Consider the following 19,007-nt stretch of genomic DNA (forward strand, 5'->3'; position numbering starts at 1 on the left):
TTTGTGGTCAAATAGACAGAATGGCATTTCTTTTCAGATGCTTAGAAGACAATGAATAAACTCATAGAAAGGCCTAGAGTCCAAGAAGGACTAACATAGTAAAATTTTTTTATCCCTAATTTTGTATTTATTCTGGAATCTATTTTTATCAGGCATTTTAACTGTAAGGAGATAACAAATGTTAAAATTTTTTATTATAACTGGCTTGTTGAAATGGTCTATTTGGAACCAAGGGCTGGAGAAGGCTTCCGCTCCCCAACTATCTCTGCCTCAAGATGCTTTTTTAAAAAGTTCTAAGTATTCTTGGGAAGGGCTAGCCCATTAAAGTCATTCATAATGACACATCATGGCAATTCACAGTAAGGTGACTCATGAGGTCTAGGCAGGAGAGAGAATAGATAGATAGGCAGAGAGAGAGGAAAGGGCACAGAAAGGGGTTATAAAATTTAACTAATTGATAATTGTGCCAAAGGCCAGATCTCATTAAGACTTTTAATTCTTTCTTATGTGATTTGTGAAATACTTTCAGTGATATTTAAAAACATCCTGGAGAACAGGAGAAATGGAATAAGATTAGGAAATGACAAGCATGATTTTTTTTTCAAAAACAGGAGGCAGAGACTATGAACCATAGGTCAGGGAGCTTGACTTTGGTTCCTGGCAAAATTTAAATATGTATATTTAAAACCCTTGCGTTCTGTCCTAGAGTCAATACAAGTATCAGTTCCAAGTCAGAAAAGTGGTAAAGGCTAGGCAATTGGAATTAAATGACTTGCCCAGAGTCACATAGCTAGGAAGTGTCAGAGGTCAGTTTTGAACCCAGAACCTTCTGTCAATTGGAATTAAATGACTTGCCCAGAGTCACATAGCTAGGAAGTGTCAGAGGTCAGTTTTGAACCCAGAACTTTCTGGCAATTGGAATTAAATGACTTGCCCAGAGTCACATAGCTGGGAAGTGTCGGAGGTCAGTTTTGAACCCAGAACCTTCTGGCAATTGGAATTAAATGACTTGCCCAGAGTCACATAGCTGGGAAGTGTTAGAGGTCAGTTTTGAACCCAGAACCTTCTGGCAATTGGAATTAAATGACTTGCCCAGAGTCACATAGCTGGGAAGTGTCGGAGGTCAGTTTTGAACCCAGAACCTTCTGGCAATTGGAATTAAATGACTTGATTAAATGACTTGCCCAGAGTCACATAGCTAGGAAGTGTCAGAGGTCAGATTTGAACCCAGAACCTTTTGTCTCTAGGCTTGGCTCTTTATTCACTGAGCCACATAGCTGCCCCTAAGATGCATTTTTAAAAGGATGGTTTTTAAACATTTAGAAACAAAAGTGATAATTGGGAGACAGTATGACCTTAGTAGGGATAACTCATGCCTTATTCATTTCATTTTTTTTTTGACAGGATTACTAGACTGGTAGAGTTGGGGGCCTATAGGTGTTGTACCCTTAGATTTCAACAAAGGACCTGATAAAGTCTCATGTAATCCTTGTGGATGAGGAGATACGTGAGCTTAGATGATAGAAATCATCTGTATTCATAAGTGGTGAATGATCAGACTTGAAATATAGACATTAATCATTTGATGTCAACTTGGAAGGATGTGTCTAGTGGAGGTCCCTGGGAAGCTGTCCTTGGTCCACCTTTTAATGCCTTGGTTAAAGGCACAGGTCACATGCTTATTCTATTTGCAGATGGCATAAAGCTTGTAGGAAAATATGACATAAAAATGACAAGACGACAAAATCTCATAGGCTCAAATGATAGACTATAGCTAATTATAAGATGGGTGCTTTGTAATGGTAGATTGCTGTTTCGGTATAGCATGAGTTCATAGTTGACTTTTTTTTTAAGTAACCATCACTGTAAATTATAAAAGCTGCCTCTAGGTTGGAGGGGCTTTAGCTTTACTTGTTTGCTCTGAGTTGACAGACTCCTAGAATGTTAGAGCCAAGGGGAAGGATCTCAGAGAATATCTAGTTGTAAAATTTAAGGCAGAGATCATTTGGTCCAGACCCCTCATTTTATAGATGAGAAATGGAGGCCTCCAAAAGTTGAGGCCACATATCTAGTAAATAGCAGAATAGATGAACTATGCATTCTCAAAAAAACTTCTAAAAGCTTGCTTCTTTATTCTTGATGAATCCAAATAATCAATGAAATGTTTATTAAGCATTTATTAGGTACTGTGGATACAAGGCAAAAGTGAGACAGTCCCTACCCTCAAGAAGCTTCTATACTAATATTAGAAAGTTGCCAGAGGTTGTATGTAGCCATTGTCCCTGGCTACATGTTTTTTAATACCTTTAAATAGATTTTATTTTTTAAAAACCCTTACTTTCCATCTTAGAATCAAAACTGTTTATTGGTTCTAAGGCAGAAGCACAGTAAAGGATGGGGATTAAGTGACTTCCCAGGGTCACACAGCTAATTAAGTAGCTGAAAGCAGATTTGAACTCAGGATCTCCCATTTCTGGACCAGCTCTCAAATCACTGAACCACCCAGCTACCCCTTAGTACATTTCCTTTAAATGTCTACTAAATACTTGAAAGCAGTGTAGTACAAAGAAAACAATACCAAAATGACCTGAATTCAAATTATGGCTCTCCATACTTGCTAGCTGTATAAATCCAGGCAAGTTTTTCTCTAAACTTTAGTTCTCTTGCCTTTTACATAGGAGTAATAAAACTACCGAGTAAACATCAGAAATATTCAGTATAATGCCTCAGATTAACTAAATGCCATAAAACTCTTTAGTATAAACCAGGGAGGCTTTACTGGACTAATTAAGTCATCTTAACCTCATCTACCCTTTTAATTCCTTTCATCATTTTTATATTCACTCATTCATTTATTCAATCATTCAGTCATTCAGCATTTGTTGAGCAAGTGCTATGTGTGCAGGCCTCCATAAGGAACTAACACTGTCAGCGTTTCTTTCATTTTCCCAAACAGTAGGCATAGAAAGAGCCAGAATAAATTGCTTCTCCCTTCAGTGAGCATCTGCAGCCTTTCTCTCTTTATGCTTACAGCAGTTTAGCTTGGTCTTAAAATCCTTTCCTAAGTTTATGTCTCTGTTTTCCTCCTGGCCTCTCTGCTAGGCCATTATGTCACTGACTACTTCTAGGCTAGCTTTTTCAGGCAGGAAAGCCCTGTTTCTCCTGCATTTCTCTGTTCTTAAAACAGCCTGAGGCCAAGATGCTGAAGGTCTTCAGTCTTAACTTCCCCACGTTTCCTTTCTTCTGAGAAGTAGAAAACTCCATCAGTTCTAAATCCCCCTGCCACAGTAGCTTTTTGTGGCCATCTCCCTCAATGCAATCTCCAGAGAACAGACTTTCAGTTGTTTCTATTTACCCCCAAATTAGGATTCTAGTTTTTTCCTCTATTCAGTTTAGCAATCAAGTTAGATAGGCCTTCTTTAAGAAGTCTGGGAAGCAGACAGTGTTTTACAAATTGATTAGATAATGGGGGAGTTACTAGCCATGAGAAATTTCAAAAGGTGGTAACAATTCTGGAGTTCTTATGCTGGGGTCAGGAGTCCAAGAACTTGAATGAGGAAAAAACTGTATCTTAATTTTCACTAACCTTTGGTTTCTTTTGTAATTCAATGTACTTTATTCTGAGAAGGTATCTATAGACTTTGCCAGACTGAAATAGGGAACCCTGACATGTAAAAATGTTGAAGGATCCCTTTTAATCCTTCCTTGTAGACTTTTCTCATCAGCCCTACCCAAAGCATTCCTTGAGCTGGTGTTCCAGAGAAATGGAAAGACGTTCTAAACTGCTAAGAGGATAATAGGTATTAAATGATGGCTCATTTGGCCCACAAAAGCCCAAATGAAATTTATTTAGATTTGAGAAAGAATCAGACTTTCTGGCATCCTGACAGTATTCAACAAGTACTTATTAAGCAATAAAGTACTTTGTGCCTGGCTCTTTGCTTAAGGCTGTGGACTCAAAGAAAGGACAAACAGGATCCCACCTGGCAGAAGCTCCCATTCTACTGGGAGAGATAATATGCACAAACAAGATATGTAGAGAGCAGATAGAAGATCCTCTCAGAGAAAGGTACTAGCATTTGGAGAAAGGAAGTGTCACTGATGCAGATCCTGTGTTAAAAAAGATGTTACCATTTGGAAAAGTTCTTCGACGTCTGGGAGTTCTCTCTGAAAAGGGTGGTATGAAGAGAGTCCTTAAGGCTTCATTCAGCAGAGGGCCTCAGGACTATAGTGACCTAAGGCACGTATTTATTTTCAGTGGTACATGGACCAGGTACCAATGTGATAAAAGGGAAAACTCGAAAGTCAAATGGAATAGTCTGCTCTTGAAAGGTAGTGAGCCATCTGGGAGATTTCCATGTAAAGGCTGAATGACCACTTGACAGGGATACTGTAGAAAGATAATTCAGGAATGGGTTGGATACCCTGCCCATGAGATCCTATTCAGCCCTGGGACTGAGGGATTCTGGCTGTACTACCACACCTCATTGCTTCTGAGAATTAGCAGGATACTCTGCTTCTTCTTTTACCCAAAGAATTGTTGCTGAGGCAATACTCCATTATAGAAAATCAAGGATTGCTGACAGCGTATCATTTTTATTTTTTAATTAAAAATCAGTTTTCTCTCACCTACTGTGTTGGAAAAAAAAAGAAAAAAACTGAAACCATTTTACACAAATATGCATAGTCAAAGCTCATTGCCACATAGATAATGTCCAAAAAATGTCTCATTCCATAGTCTAACTCCATCACTGTCAGGAAGTGGGTAGCCATGCTTCATTGTTGATCTGCTGGAATCATGGTTAGCCACTGAAGTGATCTGAGTTCTTAAATCTTTCAAAGTTGTTTGTTTTTTACAGTATTGTTTTAATTATATATACTAATCTTGTTTTAGTCACCTCATTCTGCATCATTTCATCTAAGTCTTTCTAGGTTTCTCAGAAACTGTCCCTTACATCATCTCTTATGGCACGATAACATTCCATTATATTTATATACCATACTTTGTTCAGCCATTCCACATTTGAAAAGCTTCCCTAGCAGTTCCCTTTTCAAAAGTTCCTAACCTACTCTAGAATGCCAGGATTATTTTTCATTCTTCAGATGCAGTATTTGTGGCTAATGAAAGCATAAACCTGAACCCTTCTTAGCAAAATCCACTGGCCCATAGAGAATTCTTCTCTTCCAAGTTATTCTGGATAAGCTGTCAGAATAATCTTATTAAAATACAGCTCTGATCACACCATTTCTAGGACCAGGAGCCCACAATGGACTCCTATTGCTTATAGTGCAATGAGAAGGGGAAAGAATACTTATTTGTACCCTAAAGATATTGATTTGTGCTCTAGTTTTATTACTTACTAGTTTTGTATAACCTTTGGTAAATCATTTTATCTCTATGAGAATCAGTTTTCTCATTTGTAAAATGAAGACAATAAGATTCGCACTACCTATATTAAATCTTTTTGTTTATAGAAAGGAACATTTGGTTCCAGGCTCTCTTCAGGAGGCAGCCCCTGGAGGGAGAGAAACGCTGGGAAGAAGCTGACATATAGATGACATGCTCCACGCTCTGAGCATGTCCCTATTTCCAGTTTGCCACATTAGAATGGGGAATTGGGGAATGTCTTTTTTTTATTGACAAGGAAAATATGGAGCACCTGAAATATTTTTTATGGTAATGGACTACAAGGAAGAATGCCAAACAAGCTGATGTGGCTTTCTAATAGTTCTGCATGGTGGTGGTTTTGATTTCTATATATCTTACAACCTCTATTATGCTATAATGAAAAATTAAGAATTAAATTCCATTTAAGGAATAGCTAACATTTGTATAGTGCTTGCTACAAACTGAGTTCTATACTAAGTGCTTTAAAATTATAATCTTATCTGATCTTCACAACAACCCTGGGAGGCAGGTGCCATTATAATCTTTATGAGGCAAATAGAGCTTACCTGGCTTGTCCAGGGGCAAATAGCTAAAATGTCTGAGACATAATTTGAACTTGGGTTCTCATCACTATGGGTCCAGTGCCCTATCCATGGCATACCCAGTTGCCTCATTCTTGCCTTGAATCTTCCTTTAAAGAAGTGCCAAAGCCACTTATGTTTTCTTCTATTTCAGTTCTACTCCTGACTTTTCAGACTACTTTACCTTGCTCTATAAGGTTACCTTTCCTCCTACAACCCTTTTAGCTCTTTCATGTGCTCTCTGCTATTAAATTGTAAACTCTTTGAGAGTAGACTAGATTTCTTTTTTCTTGCATTTGTATTCCCAGATCTTAGTATATTGCCTTTCCCCCCCACCTTTCTTACCCTATATACACACACAGGATTGAAATATTTAAATATTTAAAGGGGAGTTGTTCAAACTCTCATTTTAATGCAGTTTGAACTCTTTAATGTTAGTGTTAATGTTTTGGCCTCAAACTACTTTTTTAGGTCTGATTCCTCACTATTTTTTTATTCATAATCTACATTTTGGACAAATTGAATTCACAAAAAGTATCCTATACTTTTCTGATTCCTTGATTCTACTCCTTTCTCCCCCCCCCCCTCAATTCAATATCCTTTTATTGAATTCTTCACATCTCTGGAGGAGGCACAAACATCAAAGAAGACAAGTCCCATCCTAATCACATTCAATCTAATATGGTAAAAGAACATTTGATAAAAACTTTCAAATTATGTCAACCAATCATTCTGCTAGTATTTATTACTTCAATTGTCAATTGATATCAAGTGACATCACTATCAAATATCAATTATCTCTTTCTCTCCTCCCTTCACTTCACGTTGAGTTCTATCCTTTTAGAATAATGGTTCTCTCTATAGCTTTGGCTGTGGAAATCCTATCCATCCATCAACTTCTTTTTCAAATGTTTTATGAATCCTTCCCAGATACCTCTTGCACCTCAACCAGATATGCTTTTTTTCTTCTCTGAGTTCATATAGGACATTAGTTGTACCTGTAGGGGATTGGGGGCACTTAGCCCTCTTTATTATTATTATTTTTAATCTAGCTCATTTTCTAAAACTATGTATTGCTGTGTGCCAGAACTGGGTTACTTTGATTTTCCTATGCCCTCCTTCCACTATCAAAGTACATAACACTTTGCATGTAATATGTGTTCAATTAATATTTATTGAATTAAATTGAAGAACTGTTTGATGTTACTAATGAAACGAAACTCCCATATTCCTTACCGATTATTTGGAATCAGTATATTTATATATCAGTAGTCCCTGTGAACATTATATCAGTTTTCTAGATAAGCTTAGGAATCATTAAGCTGGAAATCTGGTGATATTACAGGGCATGATAAAGAAAATCTCTTGTTTTACAACATATAGCAATATACTTCCTACTGTATTTTCAGATTTCCTCTCCTATCAATGCTGGACTGATGTGAAAGTTGTAATTTCTTAAGCAATCATTGAATGGATGTTATGAAAAGGAATAGACTAAGTAGTAAGAGATATTAGAATCAGAGGACCTATAAGGTCAGGGTTAGTGTTGGCAGGGAACGGAGAAACTCTATAATCTAAACCACTCCCTTACTGAATGAAGGAATTTTCCCTTACCTCATGACGGGGGAATGATCATCTAGTTTTTACTGGAATACCTCTAGCAATGATGGACTCATCTCAATTTGGGATTGCTCATTCTCTTTTTGGACATCTGTTTGGTAGGAAATTGATATGGAATGGTCCAAAAGGTAGGTACTGTGTGCAAAAGGTAGTTAATCTATACTTAAATACATTGAGTGACAGCAACAATAATATTCTTCTATAAATTAGTGCTGGATTCTAGGTGGTGTTAGACCAATAAGAAATGAGAAATCTTTCAGATGCACATGGGCACATGTATACTTTTACACAAACATGAAGAAATTTATCCAGTGATTTCTGTATTTTTGCCTCATTGATAGAGGAATCTGGAGGAGAGGGGAATTAGTTTGAATTTGCTTCAAAGTTAGTGAGCATCCAAAGAAGAGGAAAATGGAAGAGGAAGGAAAAATAATAATAGCTGACATTTCAAGTTTTACAAAGAAGATGAGGAAATTTTGGAAGAGAGAAGACAGCCGCAGAGAATATAACATTCTGCAGCCCATAAACCTCAAGTTCACTGCCAAGAGGATAGAATAGGATGAATTAAGTGGGGAAATGAAGTGATGGAAGAAGGCAGATTGGAGTTTTTGATTATCTTCAAATTTGTCCATCATTTTCTCCCCTAATTTCCTAGCCTTCCAAGCAATCAATACCTTGATGTAACCAGGCTTATTTTAATCCCAGAATAACCCCTGATATCTAGAGATGATGAATCCTCAGGCCCCACTGTCCTTTTTACTTTGTGTTCATTTTGCTACTACTTATGTGTATATGAGTTACTTTTCTTGTAGAAAGTTACTTTTTCTCATTCAAGGAAAGAATTAGTTAATTTTTACCTTTACGTCCTTTGGGTCCAGCACAGTGCCAGACACATTATTAGGCCCTTAAAAATGCCTGATTAACAGACTGAAAGCTTTTGATGGATTTTGTCATTGTCGAGTTATTATTTGTATTTTTAAGAAATTGTTGTAATAATAATCTTTGTTAGTTGATCAGATAAGCCAAATCTGTGTTTATATACTCTGCTTAACTTGCAAGCCAAGTGGGAGTGTTTGGTTGATAGGACACTCTTCAGAGTCCCTAGGAGCCCTGAGGAACAAAGTGTTCCAAGGCCAAACAACTGGACACAGAAAATCATTAAAATCTGCACGTAGTTTTTAATCCACACTTCCTTATCTCTAGGATTCTTGGTATCTTCCCTTGACATTCTATATTCCTACAATATTATTTCCTGTTTTACTCAAAGGAACTTTAGTGTTTTTTTGTTTTTGTTTTTGTTTTTTTGTAGGGCTATTTGGATTTGGTTTGGCTCTCTGAGCTGGTCTACCAGTTTAGGAATCAGATTCATTTTTCTTTCCCTGGAAACAGAAAAATTCATGTGGCATTTGGGAGATGAACAGAAGGTAGCACTTTGCAGTAGGGTTTGATTCCCAGATGGCTTAGTGGATAGAGTGCTGATGGAAAGTCTGGAGGGTGAGAAGTAGAATCTGCCATAGAAGAGAACATGGAGATCCTGGGCATTTCCTTTAAATGGTGGTGCTGGGCATATACTTACCAATCAGAAGAGGGGGACCACAGGGATAGAATCAGAAATGCTAGTGACTGAGATCCCTCTTCCTTACCCTGCTAATTCTCCTCCACAGCGTGGAGGAGATATCAGATATTGAGGTTTCAGTGGTTTGTCCAGGTCTTGGTCTGAGAGATGAGCAAAGCCATAAACCATTTAGAACTAGAAGAGATCTCATGGATCTTCTAGTCCAATTCCCTCTTTTTTTTACAAGTATTATTGGTTTATTTTCCTATTTTCATTGTAAAGGATACCTCTTTGGATAGATGAGGGAAAAAAGGGATATATGCTGAAATAGTAACAGCAAGTACCAGTTTGTTGGGGATTTTAAAAAATAAGAGCAATGATCCCATAAGCCAACATGGGTTCCCTAAAAAGCCAACCCAGTAGTCCCACAACAGAGAACAGATCATAGAAATACTTATTTTCCAGAAACAAGTCTTATAGTTTATGATAGCAGAAGCAAAGTCTGTCTAAGGTCTAAGGTTGCACAATGGCAAGAGCTGGGATTTAAATTGGGGCTCTGAACCCAGATCCACCACTCTTTTCACTATACAATGCTGCAAGTTAAGCAGGTCAATATTTCTTTTTAATTGAACATTTTTATTTAATTAATTACTTTAGCATATTTTTCCATGGTTACAAGATTCATGTTCTTTCCCTCCCCTTCCCCCCGCCCCCATAGCCGATAGTGCAATTCCACTGGACTTTACATATGCCATTGATCAAGACCTATTCCCATACCATTGATATTTGCTCTAGGATGATCATTTAGAGTCTACATTTCTGATCATATCCCCATAGGCCCATGTGGTTAAGCAATTGTTTTCTTCTGTGTTTCTACTCCCACAGTTCTTTCTCTGGATGTGGATAGCATTCTTTCTCATAAGTTCCTCAGAATTGCCCTGGATCATTGCAGAGAAGTCCATTACATTTGATTGTGCCACAGTGTATCTGTCTCTGTGTGCACTGTTCTCCTGGTGCTGCTCCTTTCACTCTAAGCAGATCAATATTAAAGATGCTCACTAGCAGGTCTGTGACCACTGCTCCATGAGGTCTCTACTTTGTCTTCTGCTCCTTGGTATATGAGTGAAAATATAGATCAGTAAGTGTGAATTTGCAGCCAGAAGGAAGCAAAGATCTGTGGGTATGAGAAGAAACTTTTTAAAACTAGAGCTGCTGTGGGCATCTGACTTTTGGCAACCTTGGTCCTACCAATACATAGTAAACAACAACTGTGCTTAAACCATTCACTTTGCAAGTACTCTGAGGATTCTTTGTTAACAGCTTATTGACTCCATTTTTGTGTGGTTGCTTATGAACAGCTTTATATAATAATGTAGGAAATCTTAACCTAGGGTTTGTCAATTTTAAGACAAGTTTTTTTAATGACAGTGCAATCCGAATTTTGTTTTATGCATTTGAAAGTATTATTCTGAGGAGTCCATAGGTTAAACCAGACTGTCAAAGGAGGGACCATGTCTCAAAAAAGAGTTAAGAACTCTTGAGTTCGATATCAAAGAGTAAAAGCATCCTTTAGAGCAATTTAGTGTAGGGAACCACCTATCTCAGTGTCTCCAGAGGGCACTGATATGTTGAAGAATAGCATAGCCTGGTCAGGAAGGATCTTTAAAATAATGAATTTAATCCTGTAGGAAAAGGTCAAATTATGGTCAGCATATCAGTTTGAGGCAGTTATGTAGAAAAAAGATGTCAGAAGAATTTCCCTAAACTTTCAGGTTTCAAAAGAATCCAATTCAGATCTTCTAGACATCTCACTTTTGTGAAATATTCCTTTTGCCACTGTCACTAGATGAATGAGAGACAGTGTGGTATGTTGGAAAGAGCCTTTGAGGGAGGAGAGTCAGGAAAGCTGACTTCTCATCTCAGTGCTGTCACTCACTCACTAGGTGAATTTGGGCAACTGAATCTTCTCTGACTTTTTCGTTTTCATCTCTAAAATACAGTAGGAATAAATGATGTGGGTCTCTCTGAAGTTCCATGACTCATTCTCTAAATCAGGTGTTACTATATATTACACATTTATCTGAATACTCTAATCTTACCTTCAGGAAAGAAAAAGTGCCATTTAATTTGCCTATTATGTCTGAAACAATTAGCAATCAGCAAAGTTAATCCTTTAACTGACAGAGGAAGCTGGGAAACTGAAATGGCTCCGATGACAAAATTGGGTCAATTTTCCTAGAAGCACACTTGGGGTTTTTTGCCCCCCATCTATCAGTGTAATTGTGCAGAGATCCAGTTTTAACAGGTAGATGAATTTAAGTGACAACAGCAAATCATCTCCTATTTTCTTGGCTTTGCTGATCGATTTAGGTAGATTGAGTAAATTATTTGAAACTTTTATCTACATGGAGGTAAGATTAAAGAAATGCTATGTTGTATAATATCATTTTGCTGTTGAATTGTTTCAGTCATGTGTGATTCGTCATGACCCATTTTGCATTATCTTGACAAAGATACTGGAGTGGTTTTGCCATGTCCTTCTCCAGCTTATTTTACAGAGAAGGAAACTGAGGCAAACAGAGCTAAATGACTTGCCCAGAGTCACTCAGCTAGTATCGGAGGTCACATTTGAACCCAGATCTTCCTGATTCCAGTCCTGGCATTCTATCCATTGCTCCAACTAGCTAGCTGCCCTGTGACCGTTGGCAGATTTCTCCATCTCTCTGAGTCTGTTTCCTCATGTCTCAAAGGTCTCTTCCAACTCTAACTTCATTCATAACTCTAACTTTCATGATTCTAATTCATGATACCAACATTTCATAATCTTTCTCATGCCATGTTATGCTTATTATTGTTCTTACCTCACTTCCAAGGAAGCTTTACATGATGCAGAGACTTGAACTCTGAATGTAAAGTTGGAAGAACTGAGTTCAAATCCAGGCTCAAGAACTCATCAGATTTGTGGTTCTTGACAAGTTACTTAACTGTTTCTTCTTCAATTAAATGTGAATAATAATAGTACTTGCTTCTCAGAGTTTTCATGAGGGCTAAATGTGACAATTTTTATAAGCCACTTTGCAAACCTTAAAACTCTATAAACATTACTTATTATTATTGTTCTTATTGGCATTAGATTCTTTTGCCTCTGGATAATGTTCTGTTTTGTTTTGTTTTTTTGCTTAATTATGAGTTCAGTCTTTCTTGATTACTAAAAAGATATTAAACCATTAGTGACTGATACTTCTTAATGACTCAAAAGAGTGGTAAATGGAAATGATTTAAATAGCTCCAAACCACTTTCTGTCACAGTGCAAAAGTAGTCATTAGGCTATTTAATTAGGCTGGCTAATCTACTTGCAGACTAAATCCAATATTACAAAAATCTGAAATAAGTAAATTCATGTTTTGTTGGAACAATCTGTGTCCATCTTTTCCTCCCTTAAGGAATGCTAATTTATTGGGACTGCTGCTAAAGCATTCCCCAAACACAGAGCGGAAAGCTCTTGCTAAGTGACACAGTTACTGCTCTGTGTCTATACTTGTTAAAAGCCAGGGAGAAGAAAAAGGTCTGGGGCTGCTGTCAGCTATAGGTTGTCTCATCACGAAGGGAGGTGAATTAGTTCCGCTTCTGCCTTTCTACTGCAAGGGAAGGAAGAAGAGACCTGGCCATGATCCAGTTAATTTGATCTATATAGAGAGCCAAAGTGCCCAGCTGAGTTAGCTCCCCTGCCTGTCTACACAGATCCCCAAAGCATACCTCTCTGGCATTTCCAGGCTGTGAAAGCCTACTGGATCATTGCATTTCCAGTTAATTGCTCCAAAGAAGATTCAAAAAGCTACTTTTTTTTTCAAGAGAGAACCTCTCAATTTGTGAGTCTAGACAATTTGTGTGTTCCTAGACAAGAAGACCTTTCCATCACTAGCTCATCAGTGACTTTTTCTAATGGGGGAGACCACATGCAAACAAGCATAAAAAGCAAGCTCTAGAGAGGGCAAATAGGAAATAATTAAAAGAGGGAAAGCACTGGCATTAAGAAGGGTTAGGGAAAGCTTCCTATAGGTAGAATTTAGAGGTTAAAGGAAGTATAGAAGGAGAAGAGAAAAGGACCCAGGACAGAACTCTGAAGGACATTTATGGGTTAGAGGATATGATCTGGAGGAGGATCCAGCAAAGGGGAGACAGGGACAGAGTGGTCAGAGAGGTAGGAGGAGTATAGAGTGGGGTCCTGAAAACGAGAGAGAAAATATAAAGGGAGAGAGTAATCAATAGTGTCAAAGGCTGCAGAAAGGTCAAGGAGAATAAGGGCTGAGAAAAGATCATTGGATTTGGCAACTAAGAGATCATTTGAAACTTTGGAGAGAGCAGAAGAGAAACAGGATGATAGTTAACAGGAATGGAAGGATCAAGTGAAGGTCGTTTCCTTTCTTCCTTCCTTCCTTCCTTCCTTCCTTCCTTCCTTCCTTCCTTCCTTCCTTCCTTCCTTCCTTCCTTCCTTCCTTCCTTCCTTCCTTCCTTCCTTGGGAATACCTGGGCATATTTGTTGGCAAAAGGAAATGAGCTAGTTGAGAGGGAGAGATTGTTTAGTTCCAGTTACTACTTCTCTTGTCATGATTCTCATCCCTTCAGTTTCTGCTGTTTTGGTTCTATAATTATAAACTCACAGTAGGTGTCAAATGGGATAGGATGCTTTTTGGGTGGAGTTGGGGAAAAGATGGTTAGCCTGCAGTGACTGAATTCAGGGCTTCAAAGTAACTTTTAATTTAGTAGTTATAGTTTTGATTTTCACTGAGAGGAGCTACCTAGCCTCCCAGCTAGCCATTCCATGATACTCCAGATACCCCTCTAGTTTCCTAGCCGCAGCAGTTGCCTTGTCCTAGTGTGGGCACCACTTTTCCTTTTTCCAAACACAGAGCTTCCTAATATGATACCCTGTGATGACTCTCATTCCTGAGTGATTAACATACTCCCACCCCATCATACTCTCCCTATCCCAGAGAGTCCATCCCCTCAACTATTGTTATTCAGATCCCATCCTTGACCACTCCTTCATTTTTGTCTCCCCTAACTCGGACCCCAACTACATTCTACTCTAAAGGTACCTTCTATTCCTTCCACTGTGCTCTCTGGAATGCTTGCTCCATAATTTAAACCATTTCAACAAACATTTATTAAGCATTTCCCAAGTGACAGGTACTGTGCTAAACCTTGGGGATAAAAATAAGAAAACAAAAGAGAGTCTCTGCTCTCAAAGAACTTATAATCTCATAAGGAAAAATAAAACTCAAAAGAAAGCTTCAAAGCAGTTAGTGGAGGAATTACCCAAAGAGTATTCAGCATGGTGGCATGATGTTTGAAGGAGTTAAAAGCAAAGAGATTTGTTGATGGAAATAAAGTCATCTGGACAGTCCTGAACTTTCTGAAAAAGGCAGCTTTGGAGGAGTTTATTACTTTACTTTCCAGCCTTCCAAATGAAGAGGAGAGGTTCATGATCCTATTTAGGATTTTCTTAGGAAAGACACTAGAATAGTTTGCCATTTCCTCCTCTAGATCACTTTATAAATGAGAAATCAAGGCATAGAGGGTTAAGTGACTTGCCCAAAGACACAAAACTAGTATCTGAGGCCAGATTTGAATTTATGAAGATGAGTCTTCAGGACTCCAGGACTGGATACTCTTATCCAGTGTACCATGTAGCTGCTTCTATTGAGAAGGTGTTGAGGTACATGAGATTTCAGCTGATCAGTTTATCTTGGGGGAGGTATAGGTAACAAAACAGCTTTTATCATAAACCTAACAGAGACTAACTATTGTCCTTTATCTCTTCTCAAATTGGTTATCAGTGTCTTTGACAAGGCTATCTAAAGTTGGTAGATATACAATAAGTGCCTTCACTTTATTTCCTCTCACTCTATTTTTAACTTTCTGCAATCTGCCTTCATTCAACTGAAATAGCTTTCTCCAAAGTTGCTAATGAGTACTTAATTGCCTAATCTAAATGCCTTTTCTCAGTCCTCTGCCTTGACCTTTCTACAGTCTTTTGATCACCTTCTTTACTAGATATCTCTTCTCTGCAGGTTTTTGTGATTTTACTTTCTCTTAGTTCTATTATTTGTCCAACTGCTCCTCAGTTTCCTTTGTTGGATCTTCATCCAAACCATGCCTGCTAATCATAGTGATCTTCCAGTGTTCCACGCTGGGTTCTCTTCCCTTTTCTTTCTATACTGTTTCATTTGATGATCATTATCAGTTGCTATGGATTAAAATATCATCTCTGTGCATATGATTCTCAGATGTATTTATCCACTCCTAACCACTTTCTTGACCTCATCTTAATTCTCCAACTACCTATTGGATATTTTGAACTGAATGTCCTGTAGACATCTTAAATTCAGGAGATCCCAAACTCAACTCATCTTTTCCCTTGAACTCCTTTCTCTTCTCAACTTCTCTATTACTCTCAGGTACCACCATCTTCCTAGTCACCCAAGATCATAACCTAGGTGTGTTAACTCCTTGACTTCTTGACCCTGACTCCTCAATCTTTTCTCACCTGTCCCTGCTCCATATCCAACTGATTGCCAGTGGTGTCAATGATACCTTCATAACATCTATTATATAAACCCTGCTTTTCTTCTCTGACACTGCTACCCCTCTGGTGCAAACCCTCATCACCTCAAACCTATTGTTGCAGTGGCCATTTTATCTCAAGTCCCTCTCCACTCCAGGTCTCCCTCTACTCAGCTATCAAAGAAATCTGCCTAAAGTACAGGCCTGACTAAGCTCCTTCTCTATTCAGTAAACTCCAATGGTTACCTATTGTCTCCAGGATCAAATATAACATTCTCTGGAATTTATAGTGTTTCCATCTCTTTCTGGCATTCTTATACATTATTCCCTTTTGGTGCGTTCTGATCCAGTGATATCAGCCTTCTTGCTGTTCTTTGAACATGGCACTCCATTTTCAACCTCTGGGCATTTTCACTGGTTGTTCCTCTTGCCTGGAATTCTCTTCCTCATCATCTTTGCTTCCTGAATTCCCTGGTTTCTTTGCAGTCTCATGGCTAACGTCCCATCTTCTTCAAAAAGCTTTCCTAGACCTCCTTTATTATAGGGCCTTCCCTTTGTTGATTATCTCTAATTTATCCTCTCTACATCTTGTTTGTACATAGGTTTTTAAATATGTTTTCTTAATGATAAATGATCATTTATGTCTTTATTTTTACAATGCATTTTATATAAGTACCTCTTTTAATATTTATAACATCAATGTGAAGGAGGTAATTCAAGTATCATTACCTCAATTTATAGATGAGGGAACTGAGTTCAAATACATCATTATTGTTCTGTGGTCACATAGATGTTGGGAATCTGAACTGTTTCAAACTCAGGTTTTCTAGCTCCCAGTCCAGTAATGAAAAAAAAGGAGGTTTTATTGCTGATTTCTCTCTTTTTTCCACATTTGTCGCTTCCCACAGAACTCTCCTCTCCACCCCTACCCACAAAGAATGCTTCTTCTTTACAAAGAAGTATAAATAAATCACTGCATTGATAATGTCTGGCAATGTATGACTCCTGTGCCTATATTGTACCACTTGTCTCATAAGAAGTAGGAAGCACACTTTGCTTTCAGTCCTTTGATATTGTAATTTAATTATATTTCCATTATGCCAAATCTCAAGTCTTTGGGCTTCTAGTTTCCTCATCAAAGCAATGAGAGGCTTGGATTAGGTCATCTCAGAGATCCCTTCTGTCCCTATTAGTTTATGATCCTATAACCTCTATGTTTTTTTAATGGTTTAGTGTTCTAAGATTCAAATTAAAAATAGTGATAGGGTTTCTTCCCTCCTATTCAACATGTATAATATTATACTTATTCTATTTCTCACAAACTTGCTTATGCTTCTAACACAACTATTCCTGTTAATAGTACCAAGATTCAGCTAGGTGATACAACAGATTGAGAGTCAGGCCTAGAAATGGGAAGTTCTGGATTGAAATCTAGTCTCAGATACTTACTAGCTATGTGACCCTGAGGAAGTCATTTAACCACCCATTGCCTAGCCTTTAGTGCTCTTCTGCCCTGGAGTATACACAGAACAATACAATATACAGTATCGATTCTAAGATAGAAGTTAAGGGTTTAAAAAATTTATTTAAATTTAAATGAAAAAAAAGTCCCAATATTCTTCTGGTCCCTCTGATTTAGGGACCAGATCAGGGTCCCTCTGATCTTAGGGTCATATGTCCCTTCTTTCTCCTTCATCTTCTACTTCCAACTAGTTAATAAATCATCAAATCATTCACACAGTATTTTTCCAATATGCTCCTTCTGTCCATTTCTAATTGCTACCTTCCTAGGTTAGACCCACATCACATGCCACCATTACTGTAGTAAACCCAGATTGTTCTAGTCAGTTCAGAGAACTCTACATTTTAAGAATGGTTTTGATGAACTTGATCACATTGTGAGAGTCTGACCAGGACTGTGAGAAGACTCAAAACCATGGCACATGAAGACTGGATAAAGAAAATTGGAATGTTTAGTATAGAAGTGAGAAGGTTTAGGTTTAAATTTTATCCATGGCTTTGTAATACAAGAGTTAAGTGGTTAGTCTGGTAGGCCTAATTATGCATTAAATTAATGGAACATTAAGGTGTATTCTAAATTATAAAAGATTCTTCTTATAAGGGCCAGAGGATATCAGTTGGTGTTTTGCCTCCCTAAAGTCAATAATCTCTTTGATGGCAGGGGCCTTGACTTAATTTGTTTTGCAACTTCAGGGCCCAACACAGTGCCTCAAATAGATATTTGCTATATTTGTCCAATTGGCTTGAAGTTCAATGAAATAAATCCAGAATATATTTCTCTAGGAGGCACTGTGTTAAGCAGGGCAGAATAGAAAAATAGAGAGAGAGAGAGAGTAGACCATATTTTCAAGGAGAAACAAAGGGTGAGTCAAGGAAAATTGAGATCACTTTGATGCATAGTGGTTGGATGCCCATCAGGAGCAGGTAATAGGATATGATATTGAAATCTGAGTTGCAAATCTTATTGCCCAGGGTAGTTCCAGATCTGGCAGTGGGAAATGATTAAGGCATTGAAATGGCATTGGCATTACTCCTTCTACAAAACTGTCTTTACAGCACAAAAGGCACTAGGGCCTATGAGTTCTGGGGATCTGGTTGTCTGTGATGAATTTCCCTTTTCTTGTTTTGAGTTTTGCAGATCATTTATTTTCAAACCATCCTCTGTAGTATCCCTAAGCCTAATTTCTTTGTCAATCACTTTGGCTATTTTCTGAGTGTTCTGAGTCCTATTAAGGGCTATCCATTAAAGTTCCATTGAAGTGGCCAATGCCAGGATCCATTTAAATCCAGGTTTTTGCCACTAACTGCCTGGATAACCATGAATGAGTTATTAAGTTTCTTTCCTCTCAGTTTTCTCTTCTGTAAAATGATCTATAAAACCCAACCAAACAACCAAACAAAAATAATTAATTGATTAACAAGTGTCTAAAAGCCTAATTCTGTAATAGACCTACGATGCTAAACACTAGAGGTTGAAGAAGGCAAAAGCAGTGAGACACCTAACAACTACATACATGAAAGATCTCTGCAGGGCACATGAGATGGAATTTCAGAAGAGCAGGTACTATCAATAGGGGTAGGAGTGGGGGAGAGCACTGGAATGTCCCTTTTATGGAAGATGGATTAGGGGAAAATCTTGAGGGAAATCAGGAATAAGATGGCAGCCAGTGGATCTTTCCAGTTGCAAAAATGATTCTTTCACTCTACAGGGGTGAAATCAGGTCAGGCCCAAAATTTCAACTTTGGCCATCTAGGATGGGGAGGTAATTATGG

At 38.0% G+C, this 19,007-nt stretch overlaps 1 protein-coding gene across 1 annotated transcript in view; it reads left to right on the forward strand.

Annotated features, from left to right (window-relative positions):
- Nucleotides 1-19,007, forward strand: part of SPON1 (spondin 1) — a 444,045-nt gene that overhangs the window by 26,414 nt on the left and 398,624 nt on the right. The gene's annotated exons all lie outside the window — the stretch shown is intronic.

The sequence above is a fragment of the Monodelphis domestica genome, chromosome 6 (assembly GCF_027887165.1).
Source record: "Monodelphis domestica isolate mMonDom1 chromosome 6, mMonDom1.pri, whole genome shotgun sequence".
NCBI classification, from domain to species: domain Eukaryota; kingdom Metazoa; phylum Chordata; class Mammalia; order Didelphimorphia; family Didelphidae; genus Monodelphis; species Monodelphis domestica.